At 28.6% G+C, this 15018-nt stretch overlaps 1 long non-coding RNA gene across 1 annotated transcript; it reads right to left on the bottom strand.

Moving 5' to 3' along the window:
* Window positions 1-5316: 5316 nt before the first annotated feature.
* LOC148575574 (uncharacterized) lies at window positions 5317-6065 on the bottom strand. Its single transcript, XR_015902183.1, has 2 exons — window positions 5806-6065; window positions 5317-5496 (listed from the first exon to the last, which is right to left on the bottom strand). It is a non-coding gene; the product is annotated as an uncharacterized LOC148575574 (long non-coding RNA).
* Between the last annotated feature and the right edge of the window lie 8953 nt (window positions 6066-15018).

Genomic DNA, 15018 nt, shown 5'->3' with positions numbered 1-15018 from the left:
AAGAAATTATGTTGATGATATTATGGTACTTGGTACAGAAGAGAAGTGGGGTCATAGAACAGTGAAGGGTGAGAGAAAGTTTCCATACGCAATTTGAGGAGAAAGAGTTCCTTTTCAGAAGACCTTCAAAGTTTAATAATATTTTAAAAATAAATTTAATTTGTATATATTACAAAATAATTTGATTGAGTTATTTATTTTTATTTATAGAATTTAAAATATTAACTAAATTTAAATTATCTATTTTAATCATTACATATTATACGTTATATCATTTTACTCAAATAAAATAATCTCAATATTAAGTAAATAATAATCTCAATATTAAGTTATATCTATTTTAATCATTACATATTATTCGTACAAATCATGTTGCCTAACTTGAGAGACAAATGAAAAAGCTGATAACGTCAATCAAGAGTAGTTAATGGATGTTCGTAACTTTTTAATTGAGTAGGGAAAGATTATGGCATTTGAATTATAATTTATTGGCATGATACATAAGATTTTATGAGTGTCCAATTGGATTTTAACATCATTCTTAATATTGAATATATATGCTTAGTTGCTTTGTGATTTATATTCTTTTATTAATTAAAATAAATTAAAAATATTATTGTAAATTTGAATAAATAAATATTATAAAATTAAACATTTTTTATTAGAATAATCACTTAAGTAAATTATTTATTGTTAATTATATTTATTTTATCTCAAACAAAATAAAAGATATATCACAAATTTAATTATTATATATTTGTATATTTTACATGCAAAAATATTTTATGAGGATAAATAATCATCTACTTGAATTTATATATAATTAAATATGCTATTTTTACACAATTTTTTAATAAAATAATTATCACCTAAATAATCCATGTGAATATAAAAGAATAGTCAAATTTGTCATAATTGAATACTTAATTTTTTCCACGAATACTAAATATGAACTTTTAATATTAGATGTGTTTTTGTGTTTATGTAATATAGTTAAAAATTATTTGACATATTTTTTTCATATATCAAAAGTCAAAATTAATATCAAGATAAAATTTTGAGTAATTATCTAAATCGGTCTTTGAAATTTTTAAAATTGAATATTTTAATTTTAGATTTTAAAATACACAAAACAGTCTCAATATTTATTTTTGTTAGATAATATAATTCTTTTCCGATAGTCATTAACGGCAATTACTAACGAAAAGAAACTATATTGTCTAACAAAAATAAACATTAAAGAGTATTTTGTGTATTTTAAAATATAGAAGACTAAAATATCTGATTTTATAACTTACACGAATTTAAGCTAATATATTATAATTTTATTTAATTTGAAGCTAAATTTTAAGAAAATGTGTTATGGAGCTTGGAAGAGCGCCTGTGTGAGAGAAGAAGAAGAGGGGGCGGGGAGCAAAAAAAAGGTATACTTTTTCATTGAACAACTTGCCTCATTACGATTAAAAGAAAAAAAATCGGATAAATTAATCCTGCTCTATATATACACTAATTTAATCGAAAATAAATCATGTGTCAAATTACTTCAAATGATAAAAGAGAAATAATTTAAAAATGACGCATGTGAAATATGAATGGTGATTATCCAAAAGCAAGGTTAGTTGTGATTTGTGAATGAGTTATGAGATTTATCTCGGTTACTTCTCTTGTAAATAATTTGTGACACAACCTTGAAACCCAATGTTTTTAAGTTGAATGAGTTGCACACTTGGTTTGACGCATGTGGCAGGGTGCGTGAGTGTGAGTTGTGACACAAAATGAAAAGAACCCAACTCAATACAGTCTATTGTATGGTAGTGGTAGGGTGCTCCTAATTGGTACGGGGGCACAGAAGCACGTGGTTAGGAGGAGGGTACACGTGGGGGACCACTCATTCAAAATTATGGGTGCGTGCCGTGCACATGCTGCTTCACTACTAACTCCACCTTGAGTTAGTCACTGTTTGCGTTGTACTTGTTGTACGGGCACGAGGGAAATGACTCAATTAAAAGAAAAAAAAAGTATAAAAATTTAATTAAAAATTTTGTCAAATTATAAAAATTAGTAGAGTAATTAAATTTTAAAAAATTTAAAAATATAAAGTATGATTTTTAATTCTTTATTATTCTCTCTTTTATATTTATTTTTAGTCTCACTAATAAAATTAATCAACTATATTGTTTATAAGATTGACAATAACTTACTTTTTGTTTGAAGACATTTTAGACGAGGAATATTATATATATTTTTTTTGTGCACATATATATATATATATATATATATATATATATATATATATTTAAAATTTTTTCACTTTTGGTATTAAAAATAATTTTAAAAATTAGAAAAAATAAAAAATTTATTTTATATCATAATAAAAAGAGGTGTGTACATAATTTCTCATCTTAAACCTAGTAATGTAGTAGCTCTAATTAAAATGGCTTTATATATTAAAAGTCAAAACTAATATTAATATAAAATTTTGAGTAATTATCGAAATTAATTTTTAAAATTTTTAAAATTGAATATTTTAATTTTAAATTTTAAAATACATAAGACAATCTTAACATTTATTTTTATTAAACCATATAGTCCTTCTCTAGCAGTTACAAACGCAAAGTCCAGCAAAGCATTCCTTTCTGCAGGGCTTTGGGCCAGGGGTACAAGTCATAGTTTTGCAATCTTCATCTCTGAGACATAACATCTTCAGAGCCATACCTGACAAAGTGACAATTCATTTTACCATTAATAAACCCTAAAGGGGGATATAATAATGTTTTGATAAAGTTTATTACATATAAGATTTTAGCTACAGAGACAAATCAAAATACATACAAATTAATTATAATTTTTATAATATAATTTATAACATATACTACTTTTGTCTGAAAAAATATAAATATGTTAAGATATATTCATAAGGTCTATGCATGAAAATTATAAAAAAAAAATAGAAGGGAAAATGAAATACCTTTGAGAGCCATTTCGTCCAAGCCATCACCAGGCTTGATCTTGTACAACGGCACGTGGTTCGACAGCCCCGTTCCGTTACTGCACGTGCACGGAAACGGAATCCTAACTACCTGCTTGGGCGCCACGCTGTAACTGCCTGACGCGTTTTCCGGGATCGTGTTGGCGTTTGCGCCCAATAGGTCCGGGAGGTGCTTCACGTTGAACAGCTTCTGGATGTCTCGGAGCGTGGTCGCATTCTGGCTAGAGTAGTCTATTAGAGCTCGACACGTGGCGTTTGTATTGCTGCTGCACTTGAAGTTTGCCTCTGCCTGAGCCCGGGCCGTCAGGAAGCCCGTCAACACGAGGGTGAATGTGGTGACCCAAAGAGCCGATTTGCCCATTTTGATATTGTGTATGTTGGGGGAAGATCAGATAATTGGTGTGGGCCTTTTGTAAGTTGATTGGTCTCTTAATTTATTTATATAGGGACCCTCACTTGCCTGCCTGGCTGCTGTGTGGTCTAAGTGTAAAATTGAGGTTGGTCAAATAATAATTTTATCGGTTCCACTACATTACCAACAGCATATAAATAAGAGTTGGCAGAAGTTGACAGATAATATGTTGGTACCCTATATTTTTTCTAATTTTATTTGAAGATTGAACCGTTGACTTTGACTCTGACTGTGCAGGAAGAACTTGTTATGCGGGTTGCATAATAAGTGACTCCGAGACTGATTTCCAATCGGGACAAAAATTTCACATGTGAATAGTAGCACATGGAAAGGTTATGCTCCATGGAATCTTGATTTTGGCTTCTAGCTACAAAATGTAAACTTCAAATGATGGTAACTTGGTAAAATGGTTTCGTTTCTAGTAAAATGGTTATTATTACCCATATTTGGAGCATAATAGACTTTCTCATTCATAATTGTCCAAATTATTTATGCTAAAATTTGTTTTTCATAAAATGATTTGTTGGAGGAATAAATTTTGGGCTTTTGATGTAAACTTCAGAAAATAAGGACCACATTATTATTGTTACTTAAAAAAAGACCAAACCATTATAAATAATGGTTCCAAACCAAAAAAAAAAAAATGGTTATTTCAGGTCCTCAAAATTTAAAATAAAAAAAAGATGCATTTCTATTATTATAATTATAAAGGTTATCAAGTGAGAGATTTTTAAATAGTTTTGTTAAGTTGGAGTGACTCACAAAAAAATGTTATTAACAATCATAATATCATAACCATAAAGTAAAACTAAATAACTAATATCAATCTAAAAACATTTTTTTTCAATTTTTTAATGAATAACTAGAGAAATATGCATTTTAGAATAACTAATTTAATCATTTGGATGGATAAAAACATTTTTGCATTCTATTTTAGTGATTTCATTACTTGTGTGTATTTTTTATCAGAATTTTTTATTTAAATGAATATAGAAAAATAAATTTTTATTTAACAATTTAATTATGACTATTAATCTAATTGTAATTTGTTTATGTTTGTAATTGAATGATTAATATTTACAGTTTTTTTTTTTTCAAATCATTATTTCACAAAATGAAAAGTCTTAATTGAAAATTTTTTTGGTGATTAACATCTAAACTTGTGGATCTAAATATATAATGGGCCTGTTATTTTTTAAATGACAATTTTTGTGAATAAACTTCGCTTTTATTGTATACCAAAAACAAATCTTTGCTTTTGTTTGGTATTGTTTTTCACAAAATTGATTGTACTGGTCCCCGCTCTGGTTCGCCGTACTTCTCCGGCAGCAAGGTAGATCTCCGAGCGTGAGGTCTTCGATTCATCAGCAAAACCATGGCCCTCCTCCGCGCCAGCGATGACGGACGCGTTTTCCTCCAGAGTTGCAGGCAAATGGAAGACGCGCAGCGAACAGGGGTGCAAGCCGGCGAGGCCGGAACAACCATCTATATCTCTCCGAAGAGCAGCGGCGATGAATGACTCGGATCCAACGATGGTATTCATCCTTTCATGGATGTGGGTTTTTTAGTCTAAGTCTCAATGTTTTTTTTATATATAACTTAACCAGCATTCAAGCAATGTTTAGGCCCATCACTTAATTAGTTGTGTGAACCTTTTATAATCCTTGTCATTTTGATTTGTTTATTCTCAGCTTCAAAAGCAATGAATGGAATGAATGGCCCATCAACACAAAAAAATGAGAAGAAATGAATAATTGCAATATAGGCATGGTCTTCTTTTAATGTTGACTAATAGCTTCTCAAAACACAAACTGAAACTGAGCTTCTGTTTTAACTGCATGATGGATTGTGCAGGAAACAATTTTATTTTGTCTCAAAAAAAAATAAATACTGAAACAGAGCTTAGAAGAGAAGATGCACAACCAGGTATCCTGATTCAGCTATTTTGTGCAATGAAACTGTCTCCACCACAACAGTAACAGAATTTTCACTATCTTTTCAAGTGTTACAAACATGGATTCTCAAGAATTCAACGTAATCCTATCAAGGGACAAATTAAGCTTCAACCCAAGCTTAACTTGGTTAGGTTCCCTCCCTAGATTCACAAGACACAAAGTGCTCACCAAACTTAGAAAATATGATAAACAAGACAGAAAAACAATCAAAAGATATTAGAAATAAATTTTGATTTTTCTCTCCAAGTGTTCTCTCTTTGCCTTTTCTCTTTTTAGCTTTTTTTTCTCAATACCTCACTTATATGCCTTTTTTTATTAAAGCTAAAACACAGAAAGATAATACAGAAAACTGAATATGCAATAATATTGATTAAAGCTAAAAAGTGTATGTGCAGAAGGAGGGAGGAATAAGCAAGTAATTGATTTGCATGTTTATGGAAAGCTTTTACCTTTTTCTTCGCTTGATCTGCCCTAGATTTAATTCATGGCTCCAATGTGATTTGACTTTTTTTTTTTTTTCTCTTTCTTCTTGGATGATAGATTTAGAAGTGAACTCCATTTTCCTTTCTGAACTTTAACATTGCAGCTGATGAAGTTTTTGTTTGAGGCTTGTGGGCTTGGTCCTTTTTAGCAACTCTATGTACATATTGTTCTTCTTATTGGGCTTGCGGATTTTTTGGCCTTGTGGTTCTATTGTTTGGGATGCACCAATGACTTTTGGGTCTGCACAACTAATACAACCATCAAACATAACCCAATCACATATTTGTCATCATCAATAAATACAATTGTTTTCCAAATAAAATTAAAAAATATTTATTATGAAAAATATTAATATTTTATACACTTATTTAATAATAACCGAATTATAATTTATTGACTATAATATAATGTGTTAATTATAATTTGTTGAAACTTGAATATTTTTAAAATATTAGTAAAGATATGTATTTTAAATTTTAATTTTAGATTTTTAATTATTTTATATTTTTTATTTACATAAAATCAGTTCTATCGATTTAACCAGTTAATCCAATGACTTAGTAACCTTATCGGTTCGATGATTGACTTTTTGATAACTATATTTAACACCTATAAATACCTGTCTATAAAGAGCCAAAGTGAAATTGAAGCTACTTCATCATTTTAACTCGCAATGCCTAGTCACAAAACCCTACCAACATTCTTCTTCTTAATCATATGTGCATGTATCTTGTCCTAAGATAAGATTAATGATGAAGAAGTTGCTTACCTCTTACAGCTTAGGAAAGTCCTGCTTACCTATTAATGCCACTGCTTCTTCTGGTTCAAGATCATCATCCAGTTGGTTCTCAAACAAGCAATCAGTGCAAATCAACTCCATATTATATATACAACTTTATATATACCCTATAACTAAACATACCTTACAGAAGATTCTCTCGAATACCAGCTTCAGTCGAGAGTTACATCCAAAGTGTTAAGCAGATAGAGTTCATCTAATAGCCTATAAATTAGGCAATACATTCAGCAACATCCAATATAAGAAACTCAAGCTCTGTTTAGAGTTTAGACCATAGGAGACTATGAACACTAATCACTAAACATTCCAGAGGTAATAGTGTAGTAAAAGGACCGTACTTCCACTAAAAGCAGGAAAATTAACATACAATGATACAATCAGCAACCCTTTTCACAAAACAAGGGTCATTAAAAACAAAGAAAATTTAACAACCTAATTTAAAAAAAAAAAAAAAATCCAAACACAACCAGGTAGCTCCAGGGAAACATAACAAATTGAACAAGGGAAAGCAAAATCCCAAACCTAGCTAAAATCCATGCATCTAAGGTGTCAGTCTATTATAACTCGCTAAGCTGCTTCTAAATTCAATAGACATCGTTCAAACTATGTTGGACACACTGTACAAACAAGCAAAAACACTATATATATATATAATAACCAATTACATTGTATAATTAATTACCTCCCTAAGTATTAGTAGTAATAACTCTACCTTAAAAACTTGAAGACGATGCTTCTTGTCTTGATTCTCTCAAATATCGAAGGAGTGTTTCAGCCTGCAAAGCCAGAAGCAAACATAAGTTTGAATACGAAAGAGGACAGCAAGGAAGAGGGTCATGTAAGATTTAAAAACTAGAATAATAATAAATTAAATAGTAATGAGCAAGTTTTCAATCAAAATAGCAAAATAGCTGAAGAGCATCATCAGAAATTTGAAACTGAAGAGCATGTACTTCTTTTTTGTGCTTCTTCATCTCTTTAGCTGACTTTAGGTGCTCTTCCAATTTTATACACCCATGACATTGATTCTGAGACATCTTTTCTAACAACTTAGTCCATTTGTGCTATGTTGCTACAAGTACCACATCTCTCAGCTTAAGATCTGAAACAAATTTAAAGTGATACTCGATTAAGTCTAGGTTTTATAACGAGAACAATTTGTCCAAATTAGGGCTGTAAGTGAGTCAAGTCAGCTCATGAGTTAGCTCGAACTCGACTCATTAATAGCTCAATAAGCTGAGCTCGTGAGCTAGTGAGCCAAGTTTGAGCTTAGAATTAAGCTCATAAATTAAATGAGTCGAACTTGAGCTTGGATAAGCTCAGCTCATTAGCTCGTGAACTGACTCGATTATATATATACACATATCTTATATGTATTTAATCTATATTTTTAATATTATATATATTAATGATCTTAATTATTTGAAATTTTGTATTTATTTTTTACATATAATTTTGATGTAGGACATAAATAAAAAATTTATAATTTATTGATAGATAGAAATATATAAAATTGATCTTTTTAAATATTTTTTAAAATATATAAGTTATAATTTATTGATATAGAATTATAGATTATGTATTTATGTTTTTATAATTTGAGCCAGCTCATGAGCTTTCGGTGAGCCGAACTTGAGTTTAAAAAATATGCTCGATTATTAATGAGCTGAGCCATGAGCCAAACTCAATTTTTGTGAGCCGAGCTTGAGCTTGGTCTATCTCAACTCAGCTCAACTCACTTACAACCCTAGTCCAAACGTTACAAGATGAAAATGTTCATGTTTCTACACCCAAATGAGTATGAAAAACAGCCTCAAGTCTAAAACTATCAGCATTACAGCTTGCAGGTCACAACTGTTTTAAAAATCAATTGGCAAACAAATGGCTTCTATAATTCAGCCATCTTTCATGCTTTTTCAACTTAAGATGCCCAAAAGCCAAGTCGAATTTGGTGGTATTGACAAGAGAAATTTACATGATTTTTTCTTCCTTTTCATTATTCTTTTTTTCTTCCAATTTTCAACTACACATGATTTATTTGTTATATAAGTGGAAAAATGATCAAATTCTAATAGTTTTTTAAAACCCAAAATAGTAAATGATAATACCTTTCACAGGATCCAAAGCTGAAGGATATTTATTTTCATTTGATTTCAGTTCTAGGAAAAGCTGAACTGCCTTTGAATAAACAAAATCACTAACATCTTTAAGAAGTCCAACTTGGTCAATTTTAATTTTGCTACTGCAAATGCATAGAAACTCTTTCCTATCTTTTCGGACTTCATAGCTCATTCCACTTGCAGAACCACGATATGGCAATTTGATAAAAAAAATTTCAAGTCTAACTAGAGATAAAAAAAAATTGTCTTAGGAAATCAAACTCAAGCAAAATTAACAAGCCTTTAGTAGATCACGAGTTAATTTCAGGTTAAATAACTACAACATAGACATGACTTTTTGAAGTTTCTGAATGAGCTAAAGAAGAGAGTTGAATCTATGACTTTTTTCTAAATCTTGATTAATAGCTTCTCAAAACACAAACTAAAACTGAGCTTTTTATTTGCGTGATGGATTATGCATCTCAAAAAATAAAAACTGAAACAGAAGTGAAAAGAAAAAATGACACAGCCAGGTATTCTGATTTAGCTACTTTGTGCAATGAAGCCTACATTCAGTTTCCATCACAACAGCGACAGAATTTTCATTATCTTTTCAAGTGTTACAAATACCAATTCTCAAAAATTCAACCTAATCCTATCCGAAACAAATCAAGTTTCAACCCAAATTTGATTTAGCTAGGTTCACTTTCTAAATTTACAACACACTAAATGCTCACCTACCATAACAAGGGATATCTCACATATTCATAACACAAAATAGAAAAACAATTGAAAGATATTAAAAATAAATTTTGACTTTTCTCAATAAGTGTTCTCTCTTTGCCTTTTTTTTTTTCTCAATGCCTCACTTAGATAGTTATAGGTATTTTTCATTAAAACTAAAGCACAGAAAGATAATACAGAAAACTGAAAGGATAAATTACCATTTGTATCGATGAAAGACACAGACGTCGACAAATATACCTATATAAGAATAAAACGACAATTGTAACCACGGAAGATGATTTTCGTATGCCAAGAGTATACCTTAACAGACCAATTACGTAACCAACGTCTGGCTACTCTTGGCACACGGAGATCATCTTCCGTGGTTACAATTATCGTTTTATTCTTATATGAGTACATTTGTCAGCGTCTGTATCTCTTTTGTGGGTACAAATAGTAATTTATTCAAACTGAAAACTGAATATGCAATAATAAACCATGAAGGAGACAATATTGAACAGCTCGAACTCTGAACCCGAATCTAGCACTCTCAAATGCATCCTTCTATCCTAAAACTTGAAGCTCGAAATGTGTGTTTGGTGCTTTTGAAACTCTGAACTTTGGGCTCTCTCCTCTCTTTCAAATTGAGATTCAGATTGTCTTTTTGTATGGAGTAAGATTGCCAAGGTTAGGATTTTCTGAGCTAAGTCAACTCCTTAAATCTTGAACCAGCTTTAAGTCTTCTCTTTCTTTCAATAAATCAGACCAGAAATTAGGGATTTAGAGCACAGCATAGATGAGCAGCAGCATGCTTATTGAAATGAGTTGCCTAAAATATTTGCCAAATTCAAACCCTTAATTTTGTGTTTTACCCCCAAATTTCAATATCAACTATTGATTCACAGCAGATTGAAGTGACCTCCTTTTTTTGCTGTTATCCGAAATGTATGTAGAGAGGGAAGGAGGATTTAAGCTATGCAAAGCTTTTACCTCTTCCTTCTGATTACGCTTGATTCATGGCTCCAATGTGATTTGACCTTTTCCTCTTTCTTCTTCGATGATAGATTCAGATGTGAATTCCATTTTCCTTCCTAAGCTTTAACATTGCAGCTGATGGAGTTTTTGTTTGAGGCTTGTGGGCTTGGTCCTTGTTAGCAACTCTATGTACATATTGTTCTTCTTATTGGGCTTCATGAATTTTTGGCCTTGTATTCCATGTTTGGGCTACACCAATGACTTTTGGGCCTACACAACAATACAACAATCAAACACAAAATAAATTTTTAACCCAATCAAACTCATATTTGTCATCGTCAATAAATTAAACTCTTTTTCGAGAAAAACCCAAAACAGTCCTGATAATTATCTTGAAAGACAACGAGGCCCTTGACAAAAAAAAAATTCAACCCGGTCTCTGACAATTACTTTGAAAGGACAACGAGGCCCTTGTGCCAAAAAAAGTCAATGTTATTTTTTTTGGCATAGGGACTAATCAGTCCCAAAAAAAATATTAGGGGCCTGATTGAGTGTTTTTTTTTTGGAGTCTCGTTATCCTTTCGAAGTAATTGTCAGGAGCCGATTGGAGTATTCACTCTTATTTTTCAAACTCAACATTTTTAATTGTAAAGTTTGTCCTAACATGATCTGTTTTCATTTCTAGTGGTAATTGTCCGTAAAAACTGAACTCAAAATCTTTTTCTAATATAAAAACTTAATTATAAAATAATTATCACAGAAGGAAATCGATTTTTTTTGTCAACGTTCTTTAATTATAAATAGTTGAAATAAATATTAGTAATACCCAATTCCAATTTCAGTTCCATTTTAACGATTCTTGCCACCGGCTAGACCTCAAAATAGTAACAATAAATCATAACCTTTCAGAAACTCCTTTTCAGCCTCAAATTGAAGCTACTATAATTTTTTACCATTTCTTTTCTTCTATTTTTCTCCTACAATGTAAGTGTTGTAGCTTTTAATTTTTTGTTAATTTTTATTTTAGCCAATACACGCTTCATTCAAATGTTATGTATATAACTATATATAGTACAGGGTCATTCCAGTTGTCCAATCTATCAATCACTAATATTAATCCCAAACAACCCTTCTTAATTTAGTGCATGCATGTTTTATATATCTATAAAGGTACATAAATAGGGTTAGTGAGGGCTTCCATAAATAGGACCAACACAAACCATGCAGGGTGTTACAAAAAAAAAAAAAAATAATAAAAAAAAATAAAGAGGAAAAATTTGGATGTATAATTTCTTGAAATGATTTAAATTCATTTATTCACCGTTGAATTAAAGCCATGCATAGACTGACATAAGATCAATCAATGTAAACCCCTTAATTGTCTATTATTTGAGCTTTTTTTTTTCAAAAAAATAATAAGTGATGATTTATCTTATATAATTATTTATAGATATATATATATTTTTTAAAAGCGTAGATTATTATTAATTATGACAATTACTAATGTTTATTTAATTTCCTTCAAGAAGAAGTGTCATAGTAGTAATGTACAATAATAGAAATTGTCAAGTGCCATTAAGATAGACATATAAACTAATATTAAAGCATATTTGTATCTGGTTAGCCCACAAAAATTAAACTTAAAATTGTGTATCTTTATCATATATATCATATAAATTAAAAGTATTATTAGACTTGTGTAATGGATCTAGTACTTTCAATTCCTACCAATATTAGTGGATTTGAAGATACACGAGTGATTGATTTCCCATAATCTTCTCCTTTGTTGATTTATTGTTGCTTTGAAAATTCTTTTATGAAAATGGTCAAAACATATATCTCTCTTTCTTTTTTATTAATGTAATCTATTAATATATCTTCTCCTCTTGTGCTTTAAGGGTCAATAATGAATGGGAAATGGGGAAAAAATTCATAAAAAAGAGGGAACACAACAACCAAAGGGCATGATTGGAGGCACTAAATATTCTCTCCCAATTAAAAACAAAACAAAAAAACTAAAGAAAACAAAACAGTGTGAGGCTCAGCCAACAGTAAGAGGGGAGGATTTTGAAAAAAAAAAAGATCTAGTTAATTTTGCTTCTTTTTAACATGGAAAAGTCACGGACCAAAAACCACAAGACCCAAATATATATTTTTTAATATAAGTTCAAGAACTCTTTTAAGTAATAATATAAATACAATAAAATCAGTTTTTAATTTACATAAAAGATACTGCATAAAAGACTTATCAATAATAATTACAAAAAAAAAGTTCATATATAAATACTATACCGTTCAGCAATAGATTTACGTTCAACACTGTGAGATTTATTTCTCACTAAGGGAGAAAATATTAGTTGAATTCATTGTAAAGAAACAACATGAAAACCATTTTGATACAAGATTAATGTAAAGGTTTTAATTTATTAATGAGTGTTTTACAATTTATTTTAAGAATTTGCAAATGGAATTTTTTAAAAAATAAAATATTTAAGTTAAAAAGTCATTCAACATATCAGCCTACAAAAAAAAAATCATTGAATATATCAAAATCTAAAAAAAAAAAAAAACTTTTTGAATATTTAAAGAGAAACCTCAAGACTTTTAATTTGTCAATTACATGATTCATTTGACTATTATCAGACAGTAAGTAGCTAAACTAAATATTTTTTATAGTAATATATAATTGATGCGGTCAATGTAAATTTGTTTAACATTTTAATGTACTTAAATGAATAAACTCTAAAAGTTAAAACTCTTTTATAAGTAAATATTGAAAGAACTTTTTTGCTATAAATATTATAGAATTTGCCTTTTAACGGGAACATTTAAAAAACTATTTTTGTTTGAGTCATTTTAAAATATGTATGTAATATATTTTATAATCTAAAGATTATATCAATCCTTCATTTTCTTATCTTAAACCTATTTTCCCTTGAGAACATATATACATATATAATTTTCTTTAGAATTAACAATTGAATTGGTTTCTAACAAAATTTAGATCGAATACTTAAATCTCACTAAATTTTAATTATTTTAAAAATTATCAATAATTATTTTTGTTATTAGACGAATTGATTCTTTTGTTATATTTAACAAAACTTTTAATATATGTATATTGAACAAATAAATTTTATTATAAGATAAATTAGTCAATTTAATATTGAATACTTCTAAAATAATAAAAATTTTGTTAAATATTAAAATGTTCGATTTAAAATTTTTCAAAAATTAATGTGAGTGTCGATACATATATTCATATTTTTCAAAAAAAAAAGTGATAAAGAATATAAATATAAAAATTAGAAATTAATAAAATAAAATACACTATAATAAAATAGATTATTTTTTAGAGCTATATGTGTCAAAAAAGAATTAAAATTCGTTAAAAAAAATAAAATTTGACACTATTTTAACTATGAAAATATATTAATAAAAATTGTCAAAAATAATATTTTTAACATATAAGTAATTGTGAAAAAAGTTTAAATCTTATTTTGATAAATATTGGCTGTCAAAAATAATTTGTTACAAAAATTTGAGAATATATTTTTTGTGATATTTATTAACCGTCAAAAATACTATTTATTTTGACACTTATTGATTATAAAAACTTCTCAACAAAAATTTTTAACTTGAAAATAAAAAATGAGTAGTATGATCCCAAACTAAGAGCAGTGTGATGCCAAAATTGAAGGAGCCTAAAGAAGAAGAGGAATAGTAGAGTAAATTGAAAACAAATGAATGTCAAAATTGAGAAGCAATTTTCTACGGTCAAATTATTCATAAAGAATATATAAAAAATTTGACATTTGTGATATTTGTCAAAAATATATATTAATTTTTACACTTAATTATGACTGTTAAAAAAATTGTTAAAATAGCTCTCTTTTATTGTAGTGATATTAATTAATATTAAATGGGTCCATCTAGTGTACAGATGGATATATACAGATTTTTGTCTTTTGTGGCTGAAAAGCGTGTCACTAAAAAGTGTTGCTTAAAAAGAAAGTGTTATCCTTAATCGTTAACTTGGTTCTGATACCAATTTTTAAAAGTCGTTTTTTCTTTTAATTTCTTTTTCGAAATCTCTTTCATATAAATTTATAAAAGTATTGACTAGTTTTTATAATTCTGATTTCATTTATAATTTTTTTAATCTTGTTTTAGTTTATAATATTCATTTTTGCATGGATTATTGTATATAAAATCTTTTATCTGTTTGTCTTTTTCTTTAATATAATTTCTCAAATCCTCAAAAACTTCTTTTATTTCTACACTTTCTGTTGTTTCTAAATATCTTTTTAATTTTTCGACTTCGTTCTCCATTTTTTTTTTAACAATTTTAATTCTTTTAAGTCATAATATGGTTTTTCAGGCATTTATAAATTTTTTAAGTTTAACTCCAACTTGTTTATATTTATTCTTATTTCTATCCTTTTTATTATAAGGTCATTAATTTCGAACTGAAGATTATTTAATTCCCTTTTATACTCCTTTATTTTATTTTTTAATCTTTTCGCCCTTTTTCTTTTTATTTTGTTTTCTGGTTTTTCAATCTTTGTATGCTTCATTAT

Source organism: Arachis ipaensis, chromosome B1 (genome assembly GCF_059453495.1).
Source record: "Arachis ipaensis isolate K30076 ecotype BB chromosome B1, ASM5945349v1, whole genome shotgun sequence".
Classification (NCBI taxonomy): Eukaryota; Viridiplantae; Streptophyta; class Magnoliopsida; order Fabales; family Fabaceae; genus Arachis; species Arachis ipaensis.
Note: the sequence above shows the minus strand (reverse complement) of the source record. Positions and strands in the feature narration are given on the sequence as shown.